At 39.6% G+C, this 24,108-nt stretch overlaps 1 pseudogene; it reads right to left on the bottom strand.

The window, feature by feature from the left end:
• The window catches only part of LOC126708139 (potassium transporter 5-like), a 32,116-nt pseudogene extending 9,064 nt beyond the window's left edge, over positions 1 to 23,052 (bottom strand).
• Between the last annotated feature and the right edge of the window lie 1,056 nt (positions 23,053 to 24,108).

Raw genomic sequence — 24,108 nt, 5'->3', positions numbered from 1 at the left:
CATTTACCGCTCTTCTTCTTTACTACGACAGTGTTTGCTAGCCATCTTGGGAAGAATATTTCTTTTATGACCCCGGCTTCTTTCAGTCGCTGGACCTCCAGGTTTACTGCATCGACGTGCTCCTTTGATGCTCTTCTCGGCTTCTGCTTTTTCGGAGGAAATGATGGGTCCACATTGAGTTTGTGAACAACGAACTCGGGGTCTACGCCGGGAACTTCATACGGGTTCCATGCGAAGACATCTATGCTCTGCAACAGGAACAACAACACCTCTACCCTTTCCCTGTCACCCATGCTTGTACCTATCTGGAAGAATTTGTCACCATCTGGGAGAATTCTTACCTTCAGCACCTCCTCGGCAACGTCCGCCCCCTTTTCCTGGGGTATCTGTAATTGCTATGCTGTCTCCTTCTCGGCGTGCTCAGCTTGGCCGAGCTGTTCCTTTTCCCACTGGACCGCGGCTACGAGGCATTGCTTCGCCACCTTCTGACTCCCCCTTACCTCTGCAACCCCGTACTCAGTAGGAAATTTTACTTTTACGTGAAGGGTGGACGGAACAGCCCCCATGGCGTGAATCCACGGCCTCCCCAGGATCGCGGTGTAGGGTGCGAACAATCGGACTACTATGAACGTAACTACAACTTCCTTGCCCTCCATGTCCACTGGGAGTGAGATTTGCCCCTCGGGAATCACAATTCTCCCGTCAAACGAGACCAATGGCGTGTTATACGTCGCCAAATCCTGGGTTTTTAACCCGAGCCCTTCGAAGAGATCCGGGTACATGACGTCAGCCCCGCTACCCTGATCAATCATCACCCTCTTCACCAAGAATCCGCCTATCCGGGCTGTGACCACCAAAGCGTCGTCGTGAGGTTGGATGGTTCCTTCGAAATCATCTTCTCCGAACGAGATGTCCGGTCGTCCAACTCTCTTTTGTTTCTTGGATGATTCTCCCCCCGCGCAAGCCATTGTCATCACCATCTTCGCCGCTGCTGTCCCTCTCGGTGCGGCATGAATGACGTTGATCACTCCCCGGGGTGGTGGGGGGGGATTCCTTCTCTGTGGGACGCCCTGCTCGGTATCCCGGTCAGCGGAATCTGCTACGAACTCTTTCAGGTGCCCTGCCTTCACTAACTGCCCGAGATGATCTCTCAATACCCTACACTGCTCGGTGGTGTGCCCCTTGTCTCTGTGATAAGTGCAGTACAGGCTTTGGTTCCTCCGAGATGGATCGCCCCCCATTTTGTTCGGCCATCTGAAGAATGGCTCGTTCCTTATCCGTTCCAGTATCTTGTGCACGGGCTCTTTAAATAACACATTAACCCCTTCGAACTGCACCTCTGGTTCCTGCATTCTGAAGTCCCTTTTCGGCTTTGGCGGCAAGATGTTTTGCCGAGATCTCCCCGAAAAAGGAGCTTTCCCCCTGCTTTGCAGCTGGTCATCCTCCAAGCGTTTGTACTCCTCTATGCGTCTCATCAGTTGCCTCATGTTCTCCGGGGGTCTTCTTGTCAACGACTCCCGTAGTTCAGAATCCTCGGGGAGCCCCATCCTGAAGGTGCTAGCCGCAATCTTCTCGTTTCCCCCACCAATCTCATTGTAGAGTTCCCAGTATCGGCTGGCATAACTCCGAAGGGTTTCCCCGACCCTCATTTTCATGGAAAGCAACGCGTCGACCGGTTGTTGCACTCGGCTGCATGTTACGAACCTGCTGCCGAACTCCTGAATCAGTTCGGCGAAGCTGTGTATAGAACCTTTCCGCAACCCATTGAACCACCTCAGTGCGGTAGAGCCGAGACTGGAAGGGAATACTTTACACATCAATGCGTCGTTGTGCGCATGCAACGACATCATGTGGATGTAATGACTGACATGCTCCACGGGGTCTGTCCTCCCCTCATAGGAATTGAATGGTGGGCGCGCGAATCTGCTCGGCATGGGTGCCCGTTCAATCTCATCCGAGAATGGAGACCGGGCCGCCATCCGCAAGGCCCTGCTCATGGCATCCATTGCGGCGTTGTGGTGCTGCTGCTCCTCTGGCGACTCTGACCCTTGGTTATCATACCCATGTGACCGGGAACGGTCCCGTCTACGACGAATATCCCGGGGGTGACGACGTGACTCTTGAGAATGGGATCGGTCTCGGCGTTGTTGCGTGACAGGTCGGCTGGAACCTTCCTCGCCACGGTTCCTCCTATGTTGGGGGTTGTGGTACCTTTCCTGGCGCCGACCCCTTGCCTCCAGCTCCAAGTCCATTACCAATCTGCGCAACCGCTCCAGCTCCCGGTCTCTATCATCAGGTTGCCGATGTGCTGAGACGTTTGAAATCGTCCGATGCGTTTGGTCCGATCCTTCTCCCAGTCCGGACCCTTCCTCTCCTCTTGAATGCTCCCTATCCTCCAGCCGCTTCTGCCTTCTCTCCCTCCACGTCGATCCCCGGGAAGATCCTGCGGAATTGCTCGGAACGTGCCCTCTTGAACGCTCCTCAGACATCTTCTTGCTTGAGTCTCACTCGAACCACAGCTTCGTAGGATGGCCCCACGGTGGGCGCCAATTGTAAGAACCAAGTACAGGAACTCTGGGCCTTAGGTCCCTTGGGCTCACAATTTATTTGTAGTGGGTTTAAGGATTTCCTACAACGGGTCGTTCTCGGCAGAGAGACTCAAAGCAGTATTCAGTTGAAAGGCTCTCTCCTTGACTATTTTCTCTCCATTTTTCTGAACCCCCTCTTCTCCCAACTTTCTTCTATTTATAGTCAAGGTTAGTGGGGAGATCATGATTACAATCACCGTTAGTGCTACTAAGGGTCCAGTATTATCTGGTTAAAGTGGCCGTTTAGGTGGAAGGGCGGTGCAGCATTTATGATCTTGGGACTTGTTTCCACTTGCGCCGATTATGTTCGGCACCTCGCGTCCCCGTTCATATCGTGTCCTTCCCGGTCATGACTCAAGCGCTCTTCCGGGAAGGAGTAACCGGAAAAACTCCGGGAACATTGTGCTCAAAACCTGTTTTTACCTTAAGGCAGTTTCAAGAAGGGTCCGGGCCCAAGGACAGTACGGGCTTTGGAAGCTCGGCACCGGGCCTGCATCCAGGGCCGGTATGGACTTGGGCCCGGGGCCCAGACGGATCTGGGCCCAAGGGAAGTATGGACTTTGGGAGCTCGGTGCCGTACAGGGGCTTTTAGGATTTGTCTCTCTTTCTTTGTTCTTCTGGGTTTCCATGGTTAGTAGCTCTGAAGTTAGGATTGTTTGTCCCTCTATCTCATTCCTTTTTGCGTGTTTAGGGGCTTCCCTAGGTGTTTCCCGCTCCTTCTCCCCTTTGATTGAAGGTTTTGTTTCTTAGGGTAATAGTCTTAGTGTGGTGTTGGTTGAGTTGTTCCTGTTATTGCATCAATCAGTAAATTGGTTCAAGAATTTAGCTAGTGAGCGAAGAGCGATGTCAGAGGTGAGGTCTAGCGAGCTCGAGATGGGGTTGTCTTCTAGCGAGGACCCTGTGGAAGTGGAAGAGGACATCGCAGCTTCTAGCCCATGGCAAATTAAGGCCTTCCATGCTCTCGGGGAGGTGTGTGGCTTGGACGTCGAGATGCTTTCTAGGTTTAGAAAGAGATTTCAATTCCCAGAGAGGGTTAGGGTTCGTCTTCCTCACGAGGAGGAACAAGCTTGTCACTTCTCGCCCGGGAAGGTATGCTTCTACGAGGCTGCTTTCCTGAGTGGGCTTAGATTCCCCGTCCACCTTTTTATCATGGAGCTTCTAGGCCATTCTAACATTGCTCTCGGGTGACTTATGCCCAATTCATGGAGGATAGTGGTCAGCTGTATGGAGATATGGCTGGCTACTATTGAAGGAGATATGATTAAGGTGGACGAGCTTGTTTATTTGTATCATTTAATGGAGTCCAAGGAACATGGGTACTACAAACTGGTGCCTTGGGAGAGGAAGACTAGGATCGTCAAGGACCTGCCCTTGTCATTCAGATATTGGAAGTCCCAATTCCTTTTTGTGTCCGGGGATGAATGGGAGATTCACTCTAACGAGGTTTGGGGTGATCTCCCTAGGTTGCTCCGTCGATGGAGAACCCTGGGTCTAGGTGTGTTGTTATTTCTACCAGTCCTTTGTCCTTCATTCTTTCGTGTACATTCTGTCGTTACTAATTCTTTTGTTCATTGTCTCGTGCAGTTAAGAGACTGCTTAAACTTAAGAGCAGGTACAAGTAACGTGTTGAGGCTACTATTGAGAACGCGAAGTCAATTGACGATTTCGACGATTTGGTCGATCCTCGCACTTTGGCTTTGTACTGCCTTGGCTCGGAGCCTTCCGCTTACGTCCTGCACACTATTGAGATAGAAGAGAAGAAAAGTAAGCACTTTATTTAGTTCTTCATTGGTTCTGCTCCTTTTTTTTTTTTTAACAAGTGTTTCCTTTTCGCAAAAATGACGACTAAATTTAACCAGGACATGTATGCAAAAATGAGGTCTAAGGAGAGCGAGCCTTTGTCCAATCTCGGGGAGAGGAAAGTGCAAGTCATGGAGAAGGGGGTCTCCGTCACTCCAGCTACCATCGGCACTGAGACGACGAGGACAACTTCCCCGGCTACCTCGGTTAAAGAGATTACTCCCATCCGGAAGAAGCCACGCGTGGCTGACAAGGGGAAAGAGAAGGCTGATTCTTGCTCATCCAGTGTTTGGGACGATGCTGGCCTCGCGTTGGAGAGGGCACAAGAGGTCTTTACTGCCAAGGAATTGAAGGTCTTCTTTGGCACGCCCTTCAACGAGGTTGTGGGTTGTCATATCCACAAACTCGTCCAGGTAATGTACTTTTGCAATTTTATCCTTTTCTTTCTCTTCTTTTTGCGTTGTCCTGAAAATTTTATTTTATTTATTTATTTATTTTTTCCAGGTATTGGGGGAGAGCATTCATATCACATCGGAGTACCTTACCTAGGAGGCGAAGGTCTTGTTTGTGGTGTCCAGGGTGGAGGCTTTGGAGACAGAGAACTCCAAACTGAAGAAGGACCTGATTGCTGCCATGGATGAGGCCAACGCCATTAAGGAAAAGGCTAAGGTCTTAGGGGGCAATCTCAGAGTTGAGCGGCAGTTGACTGTGGAAAAGGATGAGCAACTCTAGGTTGTAAAGGAGAAGATCAAGACCGTTGCTGCCAAGGCCGTTGAGGCTTTCCAGCAGACTGAGGAGTACAACATTATGCTCTTCAGTTGGTACTATAAAGGATTTGAGCTCCTGAGGTGATACTTCGTCAAGCACCCCACCGGAGTGGATCTAGAAAACCTAGATCTGGAAGAGGTGGACAAAGAAATGGCAGCTGACGAAGCCTCCCAGTCCACAGCTCCTGAGGGTGATGCTCCTGAGAGTGCTCCTCCGCCTCCTGCTGGTGATGACGCAGTTGCTAATGCCTGAACCTGCTTATATTCATCTACTTTTTTCTTTGCAATCTTCTTTTTGGGTGTGTAGTGTGTTTTGGGCTTTTTGATTCTACTTTCAGAAAAATGTTTTTAGCCCAGTGTTTATGGGCTTTTAATTATAATGTTAAAACAATGCTGGTTGCCCATTGTTTTTGGGCCTTCCATTATAATAGTAATTTTATACTTACTTGTTTATTTTCCTGCCTTGCATGATACTCTGTGACTGCATGTGATCCCTGTCTGCTTCGTTCCTTCAGTTATCATTTTATTATTATTATTATTATTTTTTATCTCTTCTGCGTCAGTAACTTGCATCCGTCTATGCGAGTTGTTGTTACTTAGTCAAAAATTTTGTTGTGACTTATACCCATTGAAGAGATCTTGTCATTTTTGGCTTCGTCAGTAACTTACATCCATCTAGGTGGAATCTTGTTACTTGGCCAATTTTTTGTGACTTACACCCATTGAAGGGATCTTGTTGTTTTCAACTTCGTCAGTAACTTACATCCGTGTAGGCAGAATCTTGTTACTTGGCCAATTTTTTGTGACTTACACCTATTGAAAGGATCTTGTCATTTTTGGCTTCATCGGTAACTTACATCCGTTTGGGCAGAATCTTGTTACTTAGCCCATTGGCTGAATAGTTCTTTTATTGCTTTATTTCAAACATAAATACATTCGTCCACTACATCTATTATTGATGGTATTGTTTCAAATGCTCGATATTCCATGGTTGTGGCAGTTTCCTCCTGCCCAACATCTCCAAGTGATAGCAACCTTGCTTGGAATAATGGGTGACTTTGTAATGTCCTTCCTAGGTTGGACCGAGCTTCCCCTGAGTTGGGTTCTTGGTGGCAGGTGTGACTTTGCGCAGGACGAGGTCTCCAATAGTAAGTCGTCTGAGCTTCACTCTTTTGTTATAGTACTCGAACATCTTCTGCTGGTATTTTGCCATCTTGCGTGATGCTCTGTCTCTAGATTCGTCCAAGTAATCCAAGTTGACTCTTAGTTGATCGTCATTGTTGCTTTCGTGGAAAGCTTCTCATCTTAAGCTGGTGACTTCTACTTCGATTGGAATCACTGCTTCGATGCCATGGGTGAGATTGAAGGGGGTCTCTCCTGTTAGGATTCTTGTTATAGTCCTGTATGCCCACAATACATTGGGCAGCTCTTCTAGCCACATGCCTTTTGCCTCGTCCAGCCAAGCCTTGATGATCTTAAGCAGGGTCCAGTTCGTCACTTCCGTTTGGCTGTTAGCTTAGGGGTAACCATGGGATGAGAATTGGTTCTTGATTCCTAGCCCCTAGTAGAATTCCCTGAAACCTTGACTATCAAACTGCCGCCCGTTGTCTAATATGATCGTCCGTGGTATCTCGAATCGACATACTATATTCTTCCACATAAAGTTTTGGACCTTCGCCTTCGTTATGGTTGCTAGTGCTTCTACTTTAACCCATTTTGTGAAATAATCAATGGCAACTAGTAAACATTTTACCTGTCTTTTACCTTGGGGTAATGGGCCAATGATGTCAAGTCCCTATTGAGCAAACGGCCACGGGAAGGATATTGTCATCAGTTTCTCGGATGGGATGCACTGGACATTCCCAAACCTTTGGCATTTATCGCACTTCTTGATGAACTCCTTTGCATCCTTCTATAGGGTAGGCCAAAAGTAACCCGTTTAGATAACTTTGCTAATCAGGGATCTCGGGCTTGCATGATCTCTGCAAATTCCTTTGTGGATCTCCTCTAGAATATATTTGGCTTCCACCTCGTTGACACACCTTAGGTAGGGCATAGAGAAGCCTTTGTTGTACAAGGTATTGTTCAAGATTATGAACCTTGCTGCCCTCTTCCTGAACTTCCTTGCTTCTTCGACGTCCTGTGGGATCCATCTGTCCTGAAGGAAGGATAAGATTGGGGTCATCTAGCTGCTTTTGCTTTGGATTGTGAAGGTGTGGACTTCTTCGATGTTGGGGCATCTTTGGACTTCAATATCTAGGCCTTTACTTGTTGGTCCTGGTTTTGACGACAACTGTTTCGCCAACTCATCTGCTCCCATATTTTGGCATTTGGGATTTATGTGAACTCCACCTGGTTAAACTCTTGTGTCAATAGCTTCGTCAACTTTAGGTATTTTTGCATCCTTTCCTTCTTTGCTTCGAATTCCCCCCTTATCTGGCCTACGATGAGATTTGAATTACTCTGGAGGAGCAAGTTTTTGACTTCTAGTGCTTTCTTGACCTCTAATCCCATTAGTACTCCTTCATATTCAGATTCATTGTTGGTGGCCGGGAATGCTAATTGAACTCCGTATTTGAGCGTCTCTCCTTCAGGGGTAATGATAATAACTCCTACTCTGCCCCTCTTTTGGATTGACGAACCGCTAGTCTAAATCATCCATCTTTCCATCTCGTCTATGGCTCCCTCCTCTTTAGGGATTGTAAATTCAACAATGAAATCTGCCAATACCTGCGCCTTAATAGCTGTCTTAGGGTGGTACTCAATGTTGAATTGACTGAGCTCAATACTCCACTAGATCATCCTTCTTGTAGCCTCGGGCTTGTTCATCACCTTCTTTATAGGTTGGTCCGTCATCACCAAGATAGGGTTCGCCTAGAAATAAGGGCGTAACTTACGTGAAGTGACAATCAAAACGAATGCAATCTTCTCTATTATTGGGTATTTGGCTTCTACCCCCTAGAAGGCTTGGCTGACATAGTAGATTGTGAGCTGTCTTCTATCCTCTTCTCGAATTAAGGCAGCACTCACAGCTGTAGCTAACACTGCCAAGTATAAATACAGGTTTTCTCCCTCATTAGACAGGATCAGGAAGGGTGGATTGCTCAGGTATTGCTTGAGTTCCTGGAAGGCTTTCTCACACTCGTTCGACCAAACAAAGGCTTGCTTTAGTGTCTTAAAGAAGGGCAAGTATTTGTCTGTTGCTTTCAAGATGCACCTGTTGAGTGCTACTATCCTTCTTGTGAGCTTCTAGACTTCCTTCACGGTCTTGGGTGACGCCATCTCTAGTATGACTCGTACTTTCTCTAGGTTTGCTTCTATTCCTATCTAGGACACCATGAACCCTAAGAACTTCCCTGACACCACCCCAAAGGCGCACTTGTTGGGGTTCAACTTCATTTGATATCGTCTGAGAGTCGTGAACATCTCTTGGAGGTCGTCCAGGTAAGTAGACTCTTCTTTATTCTTGACGAGCATGTCGTCCATATACACTTCCATATTCCTCCCGATCTGTTTACTGAACATCTTATTTACCAATATTTTGTAAGTTGCTCCTGCATTTTGGGCATCACCTTATAGCAGTAGAGCCCTTGGCTTATGATGAATGCAGTTTTCTCCTAGTCTTCCTCTACCAGTTTTATCTGGTTGTACCCCAAGAATGCGTCCATAAAAGTCAGGAGCTTGTGCCCTGCTGTGGAATCTACCATTTGATCTATCCTCGGCAGGGGGAAGCTATCCTTTGGGTAGGCCTTGTTCAAGTGTGTGAAGTCCATGCACATCCTTCATTTACCGTTTACCTTTTTTACAAGGATGACGTTGGCCAACTAGTCCGGGTAGTAGACCTCATGGATAAAGCCTGCTACTAGTAGCTTATTTACTTCGTCCATGATCGCCTGGTTTTGTTCTAGAGCAAACACTCGTCGCCTTTGTTGGATGGGCTTTTTCTTAGGGTCCACATCTAACTTGTGTTAGATAATCTCCGTAAATATGCCTGGCATGTCCTTGTGGCTCTAGGCCAAAATGTCCAGGTTCTCCTTAAGGAACTGGACTAGCTTTTTCTTCGTGCCTGCACTTATGGTCATCCCTACCCTGGTGGTCTTCATTGGCTCCTCGTCTACTAGCTTCACAATTTCCAAGGCTTCCACCTTTTCCTCTTCTTTTTCCTCGATCATCCACGTATGGTTTTCCTTGGCTGCCAACACTGCTTGGGAGCACTCCCTAGCCAGTACTTAATCTCCTTTTACTTCAGCTACACTGTTTTCCATTGGAAATTTCACCTTCAGGCAATAAGTGGACGTGGCTGCCTTCCAGCAGTTGAGTGTGGGCCTCCCAATGATCACATTGTATGAAGAAGGATAATCTACCACCAGGAAATCCAACTGATGAGTCAGCTGTTACGGATAAGATCTTACTGTGACCGTTAACGTCACTATGCCTTTGGGATACACCCTGTCCCCATTGAAGCTGATGAGGGGGGACTTAAAAGGGCGCAGCCTTCTTGGATCTAGCTTCAATTGTTGAAAAGCAGAGAGGTAGATGATGTCCACGGAGTTGCCATTATCCATGAGGATTCTTCTGGTATTGAATCCTTCTAATGTGAAATTATGACCAAGAGGTTGTCATGAGGCTGTTTCACTCCTCTGGCGTATTCTTCCAAGAAAAACATGTCCCTGTCCGTTCATCTTTGCTTCAAGGGAGGTATTTTGTGGATGTTGTTCACTTGCCTTTGATACGATTTCTTAAGGGATTTGAATGACCCACCTGTGGATGGCCCGCCTGTGATTGTCCTTATCTCCCTGATCACACTTTACGGATGTTGGGACGTTTAATCCTCGTCCCTTGGTGAGGCTTCGTGCTTGTCCTTATTGTCATCCCTGGACCTACTAGGTTCTCCCTTCTTCACAAACCTCTGCAATTTCCCTTTTCGTATGAGTTCCTCTATCTGCTCCTTCAGGTCTCTGCAATCCTCTGTGTAGTGATTGTGATCCTTGTGGAAATGACAATGCTTCTTCTTGTCACGCACGTTGGGTGACGAATGTAATGGCTTTGCCAATTTGAGGTAGTGCTCATCTTTAATCTACGCCAAAATTTTGTCAACGAGCATAATTAAAGGAGTAAATTTTACCGTTCGAGGAGTTTTTTCGTCTTTCCTTTTACACCTATCGCTAGTCTGACAATCTGAACGCTCCATTTTTCGTCCTCTCCTATCGTCTTCCTTCCTTCCCTTTTCATTAGTCTTCTCTACGTCTTTCATCGCGGCTAAGGCGTCTTTGGCATTCATGTACTTCTGTGCCTTCAGGAGCACCTCTGCCATCGTCTTTGGAGGATTCTTCACTAGTGAGACTATGAACTCCCTGGATTTCAATCCAGCTTTAAAGGTTGTTAGTTGCACCTTGTCATTAGCTTCGTCTGCCTCTAAAGTTTCTCAAGTGAAATACTTCACGTACGACCTCAGGGTCTCCTTCTTTCCTTGTCTGATAGTGAGTAAGTGGTTCGCTGGCCTCCTCAAGCCTTGTCTTTTGATGAAGTAGCGTAAAAAGGAACTGCTCAACTACTTGAAGCTGTTGATGGATGATGTTGGTAACTTTGTGAACCATTCACTTGCAGCTCCTTTAAGAGTGGTGGGGAAAGAGCGGCACAGTATTTCGTCAGGGGGTTGTTGGAGACCTAGTGTCATATTGAAAGTGTTGAGGTGGTCTAGGGGGTCCTTAAGTCCATCAAATGGTCCAAGCTGACGCAGGCAAAATTTTGATGGCACTGGGCATTCTAGGATTGCCGTTGTAAACGGTGAATCTGTCGTTCTGACCATTCTATCTAGGCCTCAATCTGTTTTCCCTTTAATGGCATTCCTTAGCTCGTCCATCTCCTTTCTCATTTCCCGGAGAAGATCTGAGCTCAGTCCATCTAGAGTGGCTGGCCTTCAATGGTCACTCCTTCTTTGACTATCTTTCTCGTCTTCTTGATTGGTCCTAGACCGGTTCTCCTCTTATTGAAGTCGCAATCTCATCTCCTGGTTCTATTTGGTGAGTTCTTCCACGCTAGCTGTAAGTGTCTGGATTTGCAGGGCTAATGCTGTAGAATCTTGGTTGGACTCCATCCGAATTTAGGAATTGATTGGAACTACGCTTTCGAACCTAGGTGGGAAAATGTTGTCCCCACAGACGGTGCCAAACTGATGATGTGTAAATCGTCAGTCCTGTAGGTTCGTCCAGATGGAGTCGAATCCTCGTCACTATTCTTGCAAACGCAGAACAAAGGCTCTCCTAAGGTTGTCACTGGTGTGGTGCCTGCCATAATGTCTCTGATGCCAAAGTTATTGTATAAAAGCTTTTTGAAAGAAATAAGAAAGTTTTGAATATCAGAGATATCTGTGTAAGAGTATTTTTGGGTGAATCTATGTACCTTGTTATCCTCTGATGAGTGTGTATATATATAGCTTCACAGTTTCTAGCCATTGGGGCCATAATTGTGGCTTTAGTACTCTTTCCATAACACCTCAAGGCTTATTAACACGGGTTTTGATGAGCCTCTAACGGTCTGCCAACTAATTGGTAACTGTCCGAGGCATTGAATCCTCTTATTAATGACTCGCCTGCCTTCGTCCGTGTCGTGCCAAGGTGGACGAGTATATTTGATGAGGTCGTCCAAGAAAAGAGAGTTCATCGGTCCCATCAGCTTCTTTTGTACACATCGTTCCAAACATACATAACAGTCATTAATATTGCGGCAAAGGCTAGGGAAAGATATCCTCCTTGATCAAATTTGTAAAGGACTGAGCTTAAATAGATTAGCTCCATGGTGTCAATAACAAGAGCATAGGAGATGATAAGAAGTATGTGGGTTTTCCATATCATTATCATGATTAGTACAAGGAAAGACGATGTGAGAGTCATGACAAAAACCACAGCTATCCCTGAATGCAATAAAAATTGTGGGTTAACAATTTAGGTTGAGATGAGGCTAAAATGATAAGTTATTAGAATTTGGAATTTGTTAGGTTCTAAAGTCTTAGGATTTTATGTATTTAGAACTCTAATTTGTATTGTTGGCAAACCATGATCAAAACAATGTTTAGTAGTGTTTTTAGTCTAGCTCAAAGTTGTGATTTTATGTAAAGTTGGAATCGAGTTAAAGCAGGAAGCATTGTGCCTTTCGGCCTGGCTCGATTGATTGAAAGATAGGCTTGATCAATCGAAGTTCGGGCAGAATGTTTTTCTGCAAATTTGTCCAACTTAGCCCTAAGTGTTTTAAAACGTTTTTAGGGTTTCTTATTTGTCCTAAGTATAAAAGGCAAACCCTAGCCACGTTTTAGTGTTGCTCATAATTGCGGTTTGTGTAAATCTCTTGTGAGATCTAGAGGAGCTTTTCTTTACACAAACTTAGGGATTTCAAGGAGAAGATTTATCTACGCCTTGATGATCAATTCAGTTGCTGCCATGGAAGCTTAAAGAAAACATAAGCGGGTGTGCTTGTATCTGGTGGTGAATCCAAGAAAGAAGGAGTCCGTGGATTCGGAGCTTGCACGTGGTCGTGTTAGTAAGTTTTATTGGTTGGTAGCAATAAGAAGTCGAGCATGGGGGCTTGTAAGTCTTATTGTATGAACTTTGATTCTTTTAAGATAGTGGATTCAAGTTTACCTTGAGGATAGTTAGGTCAAATCTTTCCCAGGTTTTTACCGGTTTGGTTTCCTGGGTGATCATATCTTGTGTTATTTATTTTCTGCTGCTTTGCAAGATTTGATCTTTTATATTGTGATAACCTAGACTTGTTTAATTGGACTAAGTAACAACTTGGCTAATTACCTAGGTTAAATCAATTGTTTAAGGGGTCTAAAAACTATCAGAATTACCATATGCATTGCCAATCCTTGTGGTGCTCCTAAAACCTAAAGTGACCCCAATACAAGCCAGCATTAGAAGGTAATTAATTTCTGGTATGTAAACTTGTCCTTCATACTTTGCCGATGTATGCACAATTTTAACACGAGGGAAACACCCCAGTGATAATGATTGTTGGATTATAGAGAAAGATCCTGAAATCATAGCTTGGCTAGCTATGATGGCTGCCAATACAGCTATACCAAACATTGGCCAATACAGGGGGCCTGCACCATATGTAGCCCATTACAGTTGGACAAAATATAACACATATTATTAACAAAAGATATATATGATGAATCTTAGCACAAAACAAATGATATAATGAAAAAAAAATATGGTTGTAGAAACACATGAATAAATGTCATTTTCCTTTAATTTATTTGTGTATGTACTGGCCTTTTAAAATGTCACATTTTCTAATTATAGCTATAAGTGAATAAGCTTTTAGTAAAAGGTTGCATCCAAACGGACCTGGTACAGACTTGTAGAAGGTGTCCCCGACAAGGTTATTGTGCACTCGAAGAAAGGCTGCTTGTCCAGTGTATGCCAATATGAGAGATGGGTAGGTCACTGAGCACATATTTATTTGTATGGATTGAACTGTGAAGTGCCCAATATCAGCAAATAAGGCTTCAGTTCCCGCATGTTATCATTTCAACTCACATTCTATTAATGGATTCTCCAAGTTATCTAAATACAGATTTGTTATGCAAACAAATTCTAAGCTGTTATGGCAAGGACAATGCCACCAAGGGGAATCCATGCTTCTTTTTTGTTCCTCGTAAAGTACTCTATTATGTATTGTGGATTTAGAGCTTTGATAACTGTTGGATCAAATTTGATGAAATTGAAAATGCCAATGCCACCAATGAATGCAAACCAAATACAAAAAAGTGTAGCCCACTTTGTCAGTTCCAAATCTTTGATCTGTGAATAGGAAAACCAAGATGGCAACTGATATCCAAACAATCATATCTGCTCAAAAAAAAAAAAAAAAAAAGTTGTTGTATAAATAACATGAATGATTATATAATTGACTGGGATTAAGGTTTGGTTGAGTAGAGTTGAATTTATTTATGTATGATAATTTGATTATCCCTAAAAAGTTTGTACAGGTAGTTTTTAATTTTGGCTACTCAAGCTTTAAGATCACATGTTTTTTGGTAACATTTTTTACACTTTACTGACCATAATATGTCATGTGATTTATTACTTTACCAACTATAATATGTCATGTGATTTAAAAAATCAATCTGTCTTTTTTTGCTCCCACTTTATGAAAACAAAAGTGGACTAAATATCATTCAATCTAAACATAATTATTTGGAAAAATAGAATTATTAACTATAAATTTACCTTGTAGCTGTCACTGTGACATAGGGAATGGAAAATTTGCACATTATACATGCACTACAACAACAATAATTAAAAAATTAAAAAATTAAAAAAATCTTAATCCTACAACCTTTTAGGATTAAGATTTTTTTAAAAAAAAATTATATATATATCACTTTTTTATTTTTAATTTTTTAGTTTATATATACAACACTCATCGTATTGAAATTTGAATTTGGCCACAAATTACTAAGAACTCTAGCACTTTCCCTGTATTTAAAGTTTTTTTTTTAAATTTTTTTTTATTAGTTCCTATATTTAACGTTCACAGTTTAAAACTCATATTTCATTTTCGATAGTTTATTTTTCCTTTGAGAAAAGGAAAGATTCCAATTCATAACGTGCCCCACTTGCCTTGTCTTAGAGTCATTGGGTTCAACATTTTATGTCCATTTATAGACAGAAAAACATTTTCTTAATGCGTCAATAAATTCAGTCATATTTATCAACCTCTTAACACTAAAAGTTGGAAACCAAAATTAATCACGTCGTAAATATACCATGCAATGCATCATACATTAAAGTGGAAGTTAACAAAATTGAAAAAAAAAAATTATATATATATTTTGGTAATTACTAATTAGTACCATCTGTCATTGAAGATGTAGCGTGCTTGATCCCTCCCACAGCTGATAAAACTGCCATCAAAAGTGACGGAAAATCTTTTATTAGTCAATGTTCAAACAAGAAAATAAGAGTAAAAGCGTACGAAACTCTAGCAAATTCCAACAAATCCTAAGAATTTTGCAATGGCGTGCGGCCAAGAGATGCGTGCGTGGCCCACCCTCCGAAGAAAATTATGACAAAAATTTCTAAGATTACCTAAAATATGTAATTAACCGTGGTGTGTGTGAGGAGGCGGTATATGTTGTTTCCCTTGCATGTGTCCTCCCCTCACATTGGGGTGGACCCTATACACATGCAACAGAAACAGTATGTATTTTCTCGTGTGTGAGAGGTGAAAAAATAAAGTACAAAAATGAAATGGTAAAAAATTGAAGGTTAAAAAAAAAAAAAAATTTATTTAAGAGTTGAGATTAAAAGTAACTTTCACAACTTTTAATCTGAACTGTTAATGTCTTATTGTATGGTGCAATAACTATAGCTATTGCATCGGGTCTCAATCTATAAAATACCACAATTTTGGTTATAATTGTCAATGTAGCAAATTATGACTGGTAAAAAAAATGGGCAAGGATTTGCTGCAAACTAAGTTGCAGCAACTTTTGTAAAATGCATACGTGTCAAGTTGCCATTTGGTGAGGAATTCAATCTTGACAAGGAAGTTTTCATTTAAATATAAGCCTAGACAAGTGTTTATCTGATGCATTGATACATGTGCATTTTTACAGGAGTTGCTGCAATTTAGTTTGCAACAAATCCTTACTAAAAAACAATTATGGATTTATGTGAGAGTGACTTGCAATAAATGATAGTCTGCCATATAAGATTGTTGTAACAAAAGTTGTAAAATTTTATGTGGTACTAGAATTACTTAAATTATGAAGGCATGATCTTCCATGATGGTTGGTTGCACAATTTGAAGCATAAATTATCAATCTGCTTACACTCAACTCCATTATACTATTTTCTTTTGAATACTGTACGTGCACAAATTTCCACACTGAGTTGGGCTTAGTGTTTGGGCTCACAATTTACTTATACAGTAGGTAATGGGTTTCCTACTATGGATAGCTCCCGGACGAGCTTCAAGAAGGAATTACCCTTCAGCCTAACCTCACTTATTCCCCCTTTAAGCTTTCCTAGTTACTGATTTGCTCTCTCCCTTTTTTCTCTCTCTTTTCTCCCTCCAAAATGTCCAACCCCATTTCCTCTTTTTTTCTCCTATTTATAGCTTAAGGATAATGGAGGAATCACGATTACTCTCTGGTTCCACTCGTGTGGGTGGGACCCAAATTGATTATTCTTGACAAGGAATATGCTCCATTGCGTTGGAAATGGGGTTGAGGATGTTGGAACTGGTGCTAGCCTCCAAAAATTGCTCGGCAGCATGATTTCCCAAGGCAATTTTGGGTTGCCGAGGTATTGCTGCCCATCATAGGGATACCTTCCAACCATTCTACACGTGGGTTGCGTTTGCATGTCGAGCTTATGAATAGTGGGCCGGTCATGATGTTGGGCTTGGGCTTGGTAATATTCATAAACCTATATTGCGTGGGCTCGAGATAAGTGGGCCTATAGCAGTACACCGTACAAATACAATGGAATTTTTTTTTTTAATTCTACTTAAAATCTCATTTATCCAATTATTCATACATTATCAATGTCAAGTAAACTATAGACTCTCTTCTTTTTAAATATCTTTTTTGATTTAAGACAAGATATGACATTTAATTTTATAATTTGTTGATTTTAGAAATTTTTATGTAATTTTCATAATTTTACGTAATAAGAATTTTTTGGGGGTGATTTTAAGAATTTTCTAGTCAAATGAGAGTCTTCCTACTATGAATTTAAACAAGTTAAGTTCAATAAAATTGATGGTTTTATTATTTTTGGTGGATTTTAGTGTTCTCCTTTGTGGAGATAAGGGTCTCCTTATGAATTTAAGGATTTTGTTAAGCTAGAACAAGATCTAGCTCACTTTCATGTTTCCATTCTGTCATTTTCTTCTAGAAATATTGTTGTAAGTCATAGCTAGGGACCATAATAGATGACAACCATATGATTTTTTTTTTTCCTTATAACAACTGGGGTAGGGGGGGGGGGGAGGGGTTTCAAATTTCAAAACCAAATTCTCCTCATTGAAAACTACACAAAAGGGTCTCGGAACCATATAATTTATTTGTTTTATTATATTATAAACATGTATCAAGGCAAGCTAATATATATAGTTTTAGAGAAACATTATAAATAAGATAGTAAACAAACCTGAGATGCAAGGAGTAAGCACACCATCTCCAATCACCATGGAAGTACCAAGCATGGTGGCAAACAAAAGGAAAAACTTGGCAAAGTTGCTATTTTTAAGCTTGGACTTAAGCCATGATGCTCTCTTTAGACGGTTTTTTGGCAATTAAAGCTGGAAATTTGAGACCTCTTGATCTTCAGCTTGCTGACTAGGGATCAAACCGACCTTTGCATATCGGCATATGAGAGAGTACAAAGCAAATGTCCCTCCTAAAATAGTTTAATTAATTACTCATTAATTAGGAGTATCAATATATGTGTTCTTTAATTTCCTTTCTTTACTCTAGGGAAAATATAAAAGACTAAAAGAATAAATAAAACTTATGCAATCTCTCTCTCTATTAAAGGAACTATATAAACTATTCCTATATAATAATAAAAAAAAGAACTAAACTTTTAAATCAATAGAGTTGTTCCAAGTCTTTTCTTGTTCTTTTTTTTTTTGGGGGGGGGGGGGGGGGGGGGCGTGGAACTGTTAGAATTGTTTTGAACAAAAGTTTAGATTTAGGACAAATTACAATTTACCTACCTGTGATTTGGTAGAAATTTAAGTTGTTTACCTATGATTTGAAATTTAACACTTTATCTACTTGAGGTTAGTTGAGTTAGATTTTCTTAATCCACATATTTAAAGACATGGCTAAATATGTGATTTTACTTCACTTTTATGTTTCTCTCCTTCAAAAACACAAAATACATAAAAATATAAGATCAAATAAGATAAAAAAGAATCCAGTGAAATACTTATATCATGAGATTTCAAACGATAACTTAAATTTCAGTTACACTTAATGCGGGTAAAGTGTCAAATTTCACACCACAAATAATTACTTAAATTTTGATCAAATCACAGGTGGTTGATAAATGGTAATTTGCCCTTAGATTTAATCGGTAGCCAATGGAAAAAAAATGTTCATATATAGCTCACAAGTCACAACAGGTAATTTCCTTCATGGGTGTGCATGTCTCTGTATATGTATAGTATAAATTTCATTAGTCAATGAAAGTCAATTAAAGGCTTTTTGAGAAAGCAATCCTAAGCAATATAAGAAGGACCATTATTGCTGAAGCTTATTCAATTAAAATATACATAACATATATAGCCCATGCATGGTCATCTATATATATATATATATATATATAAAACCGAAGCCTCTGCTGGCACCACAATTTTCCACGTCAGCACAATATATTTAAAAAATAAAAATAAAAACATTATAACACCTCAAAACCCTAACAACCTTACCCCTCTCTCAAGTTAAGAAATATAAAGCCACAATTTCTGCAAACTCTCTCTCTCCAAACGTAAATATCAAATTCAACCCCTTTAATTTCTCTTTATATTTTTGAGGCTTCTATAGAGTTATAGTGAGTTATGCTGATTTTGTTTTTTGTGTGTGTGTGTATAGATGGTCATAGTACTCCGGTATTCCAAGAGAAGTTTGTGTTTTCGTTAATTGAAGGCCTTAGAGAGATAAATATTGCAGTTTGGAACATCAATACAAAAGACAATTTCATTGGCAGCAGAAAGTAATTACTTTGTCTCATATTTTTGTTTTTTGAATTGATTTTGTGTGCTTTTTAGACCCTTTTGGATCAATTTTGTTAATTGGGTTTTTTTTTTTTTTTTTTTTTTTTTTGATAGGGTCCAATTGGGGAAGATTCTTTCAAAGGGTTATGACGACCGCACTTGGTGTCTGTATACTAATAGTGGGGGGTAAGTGCTATAAGTTACTAATCCTTTTAATTGTATAATCTGTTTCTAAAATTATCTATAATATTTTATCCTCCGAAAATTTTATCTCTTTGATTTTAGTATATTGTGTTTCTTAAGCTATAGACAGATTTTCTTTATTTCTTATTTTCAATAATAAATCATTTTATTGCAATACCGGTAATTATTTGAAAAATCCAATATGTTCATATCTCTATAGAATAGAGAATAGTAGAAGTCAATTTTATTACAACTACTTAAATTGACTTGACTTAATTCCGTACAATTACAAAGTATAGCATGAAAGATAATGGAATTAATTGTTGTAATTTTTATTTTCTTTCCATGTTTTGAATTTCCATGTTTTTATTGTTGATGAGAAATTAAAGCTCAGTTGCACAATATGTGTAAATTTTTCAGAAGGCTACTTTAAATAGTAAGTCAATGTGTCTCTTACATTTGGGTATTAGTTAGAATTATTTTCAAATGATTGTACCAATAAAAGTGAATGTGTATAAATTTTGTTTAATTATCCCGTGCATTTCACGGGTTAGCGACTAGTGAATATTAAAAAGTAAAGCCATGCATCCCTCAAACCTGGGGACCAGATGAGCCTCTCTTTTCTTCACGAGAAGTGTAAATATTTGAATATTTGATCATGAACTGAAGGGATTTGATCAGCAAAAAAAAAAAAAAAAGTTTAACCATTAAACAAAAGGGATATTTTTTTTTTTTTTTTTTTTTTATAACTTTTTTTTGGTCTTCTTCTAAAAGAGGCCAAGTGCTTGCAGTTTTGCCCAACACCGTCGGCTAGGTAATAACGTCACATTTGACTTGGTACGTAGAAAAACTGAATCTTTTTTCAGAAACGATAATCTTTATATAGAAGGACCTGGCTAGTCAAGTTTATCCCTGGTTCGTGCATACCCTGAATCCTTACTTGTTCCTTTTTGTTTTTTCCCACCCCCTTTAGGCCAATGCATGTTCAAAAGTGGCAGACTAAACACTGTGACACATTAAAGTTTTAGACTTATCATTGAAGTTGGAAGAAACTAGAGTTCGGAGGAACTTTTTTTTTTTTTTTTTTCCTCAAGAGAGAAGAGAAGTCAATTTGAAAATGTTTCTTAAAGGAATTAAAATAAGAAATCATTATTATGAGTATAAAATTTGAGAGTTAGTGACAATTAAGTAGTTGGTCATTAAATATTGATTAAACATACACCCTTGGGACAAAATTGAGGTTGGAGGACTTTTTTTTAAAAGTTATATACAGTATTATTTTGAATCACCCTTTGGGAAAAATTGAAGTTGGAGGACTTTTTTTTTTAAAGTTATATACAGTATTATTTACGTACATTTACAAGAAAATGGGAACATATTTCAAATTTAATTAGTCCACTGGTAATTAAATAAGAGTAATGCTAATGCCACAAATATTTTACAACAATTTTACAAAGTGTTGATATAACCAATCTCTTATTGGTTTTCATCTAGACCCATCGTTTATATCACATTTTCATTTACCAATAATTACTCATCACATCAACAGTTTGTAGATTTTTTGTAAAATATTTTGTATCCTTAGCATTATTCATTAAATAAACAGCAAAATTGAGGTGAGAGAATTTAGTATATTCAGAAGCTAGCTGGATATTGGCTTTCAAGATTTACATTTACAAAATTTAGAAGTTATAAAAAAATCATTTAGAAAAATTTAAAACGTTCATTTATTTGGCTCTCAAAGAAATACTTTGAAAATTAATGGGTAGATCTGCGCAAGGAAAATAATGATTGATAAATAAAAACACATTTTAATTTAGCATGTAATACACAAAATATCCTCCATATTTAAAAGTTAATGTTAGCTCTACCTTTTTCAGTCAAAAAAAAAAAAAAAAAAGTTTATGTTAGCAAAATAAATAAAAACTAAAAATATATGAGGCGGACAAATTAAGTTGGTTTCCCGCTGATCAATAAATCTGGTAAGACAAATAAATAAATCTGGGTATAGTAAATTGTCATGGAAAACACATGGGATAGCCTGTACTATTTGCAACTTGTATTTCTATATATTCTATGTTAACATAAGAACAGCTAATTAATTAAGAGTCTAAAATCTTACCATCACCATTGTCATCAGCCCGTAGGACAATGAAAACGTACTTAACCAAAGGGATCAAGTGAGAGTGTAAAAAATCATAGAAAGAACACCCAAAATGTCATCATTATTGTTAGAACATATGTGATTCACTTGTTAGGAACATATGTCACTATTTTATGTAATTGGCTTATCATTTGACAAAACGCATTTTACTTGTATTTGAGTAGATCTAAAATGTGTTTAATACTTCAAGAAACTGTGTTTTAAGATCAAGTGTTGAAGACATGCAAGTCTGTCCAAAATTCAAGCTGAAGAAGTGCTGTTCATTAAAACTCGACAGCTAGCTATCCATCGAGCTTAAGAAGTTGTTCTAGCCCCGTGGCTCGACAACTGCTTGACAACTTCTCAATAGATAGGTATCTGTTAAGCTTTATGAAAAACAAAATTCTAGTTCTGTTTTGACTCTAATTCGTGATTATGTGTTTGGGTTTTCTTTTCTTCTAACCCTAGACATATAAAATGATTATTTTAAAGGCCGTCAAAAGGTACACAAGTTGCACAAGTGTTGAGCAAAGTTTGTTCAAGCAATTTGTAACTGGAGATAAAGTTTTGCCCTAGTTCATCATTCTTCCGAAGAAGTTGCTGTGTATGTGTACCGTAGGGTTTTGTGACTAAGCATCTTTTTGATCTTCATCGTTGGGATGAACTGAAGAACTTTGCAACTAACAATCTTCTCTAGTTGGTGTTTGAAGTCGTGTACTGGGATCGGCGCATTGGTTAGTCATGTACTTGGGAGCTGTGCATCAAAAAGGGAAATTTTCACTACAGAATAAATCCAATTGGGTATTGGGGTAAGGGTTCAACTGTAGGTTGGTATAAGGTACTGAGATTCCTTTACTTGTAATCACTTGTTTTGATAATAGTGAAATTTTGGAAGTGATGACCTGAAAATCGCCCGGTGGAGTTTTTGCCGTTAGGTTTTCCCCATTCGTAAACAAATCACTGTGTTATTTATTTTCTGCTGCATAATTAGTTTATTGGTGATTTGTTTGTGCTACCACACGTTTGCATGATAATTAACTTAATTAATTCACTCGGCTAAATTAATTGGTTAATTTATCATAAGAAGTCAATTCGTTTTTGGCCTATCAATTATGGTTGATGCCGTTTGTGATGGTGCTGTCAAACACATATAGGGGTGATGTACCAATGTCCCGGTACACAATTCCGATGCTCTAAAATGCTAGGTGCAAGATCACCTTCCACGCCATAGTCTTAGAAATTCCCATCCACAACAAATAGGAATGTTAAAATTGGAATTAATTTGTGTCAATTTCTTTTTCTAAAAAAGAAAATAATAATAATAAAATAAAAAGAAGAGGAGGAGGAATTATTAGAGGGGCTTTACTTAGTTTTTTTTTTTTTTTTGGGTCAATTTTGCTTCGTAATTTTTACTATAACATTAGTGAAATATTGTACATCACTGTTTATATAGTAAGGTATTATAACTAAATATTATATAGGGTCCAATATTACACCGACGTCCCATATGAAAGATTTGATTGAAACTGAAAGAAGTATGATTGATGTATTAAATCACAAAACTATCATTCTAATTATTTACCCAAAAAAAGATATATTAAAACTTAAAAAAAGAAAAAAGAAAGGTGACCTTGGAGTCACCGTGGCCATGACGATGACCTCGGACGCTGCTGGATTTGATGTCTAAGGAGTCGTATCTTCTCAACTTTTTCCATGAAAGTTTCTTGCCTTTGAGTTGTTGAGAAACTTCCTGCCCCTCCTGGCTTTCTTCGGTATTATTATCTTCTACTACAACTACATCATCATGAGAAATTTCCATGATTGCCGTCGACATTTCTATAAATATATATATATATATATATATATCCTTTTTCCTCTATCTCTTAAAATTCTTATATGGAAAAGTCTCTTTTAAACTCACATACATAATATTTACGTGATAAAAGAAGATATTATAAGTGAGAAGGATCTTCGAAGGTGCATGGGCATGATGAATCTTCGGGAGGTGTTAATTTCCTGTATTTATATCCAAAGGAGGAGGTTTCCCCCAGCCCCCAAAAACTAATTAAAAAACCAGTGTTGACGTTTGGCTTGGTTTCAACTGCCACAGCCCAGTTCCGTCATAGTTACGACCGACCTAATATAGGAGCCATATACTAAATAAGCAACTTTCGGGGTCAAAATGGGCAAATGTTATTTTCGCGCAAATTATACAACCCTTCTGCCCCCTTTCTCAAACTAATTAGGGAGATGCCTCTATTTTGTAACTTGATTTTTTAAAAATCGAGTTTCAACTTAAAACTCGATTTTTGGACAATCAAGTTATAATAAACTGAAAATTAAAAAAAAAAAAAAAATTGCTGGAACTCGAGCTCCATGAACTCGAGTTTCATGCAATTTTTTAAAGCCCTATAATGGCGTTTTAAAACATGCAAGTTTTTTTCTTAAGTCTGATCGCTCCATTGGGAGTTCTATAGTGGCATTTTAAATACCTACAGTGGCCTTTTTGAGCTCCATGAACTCGAGTTCCATGCAATTTTTTTGTTTGTTTGTTTGTTTTTGTTTTTGTTTGTTTGTTTGTTTGTTTTTTTTTTTTTTTTTTTTTTTTTTTTTTTTTAATTTTTTAATTTTTTAATTTTTTTTAAGTTTTACCTATAGCTGTGTTTCATGGAGGCCTATAGTGGCATTTTTTATGGAACTCGAGTTCCATGCATTTTTTTTTTTTTTTTTAAAGTTTGATCGCCCCATACTCGATTTTCTACAAATCCAGTTTTACATTGAAACTTTATTTTGAGAAGGTCGAGTTACAAAAGAAGGATATTTTCCTAATTAGTTTGGGAAATAGGGCAGAAGGCTGTATAATTTGCATGAAAAGGGCATTTGCCCAGAT

The sequence above is a fragment of the Quercus robur genome, chromosome 12 (assembly GCF_932294415.1).
Source record: "Quercus robur chromosome 12, dhQueRobu3.1, whole genome shotgun sequence".
NCBI lineage: Eukaryota > Viridiplantae > Streptophyta > Magnoliopsida > Fagales > Fagaceae > Quercus > Quercus robur.
The sequence above is the reverse complement of the archived record's forward strand: the minus strand, read 5'-3'. Positions and strand labels throughout refer to the sequence as shown.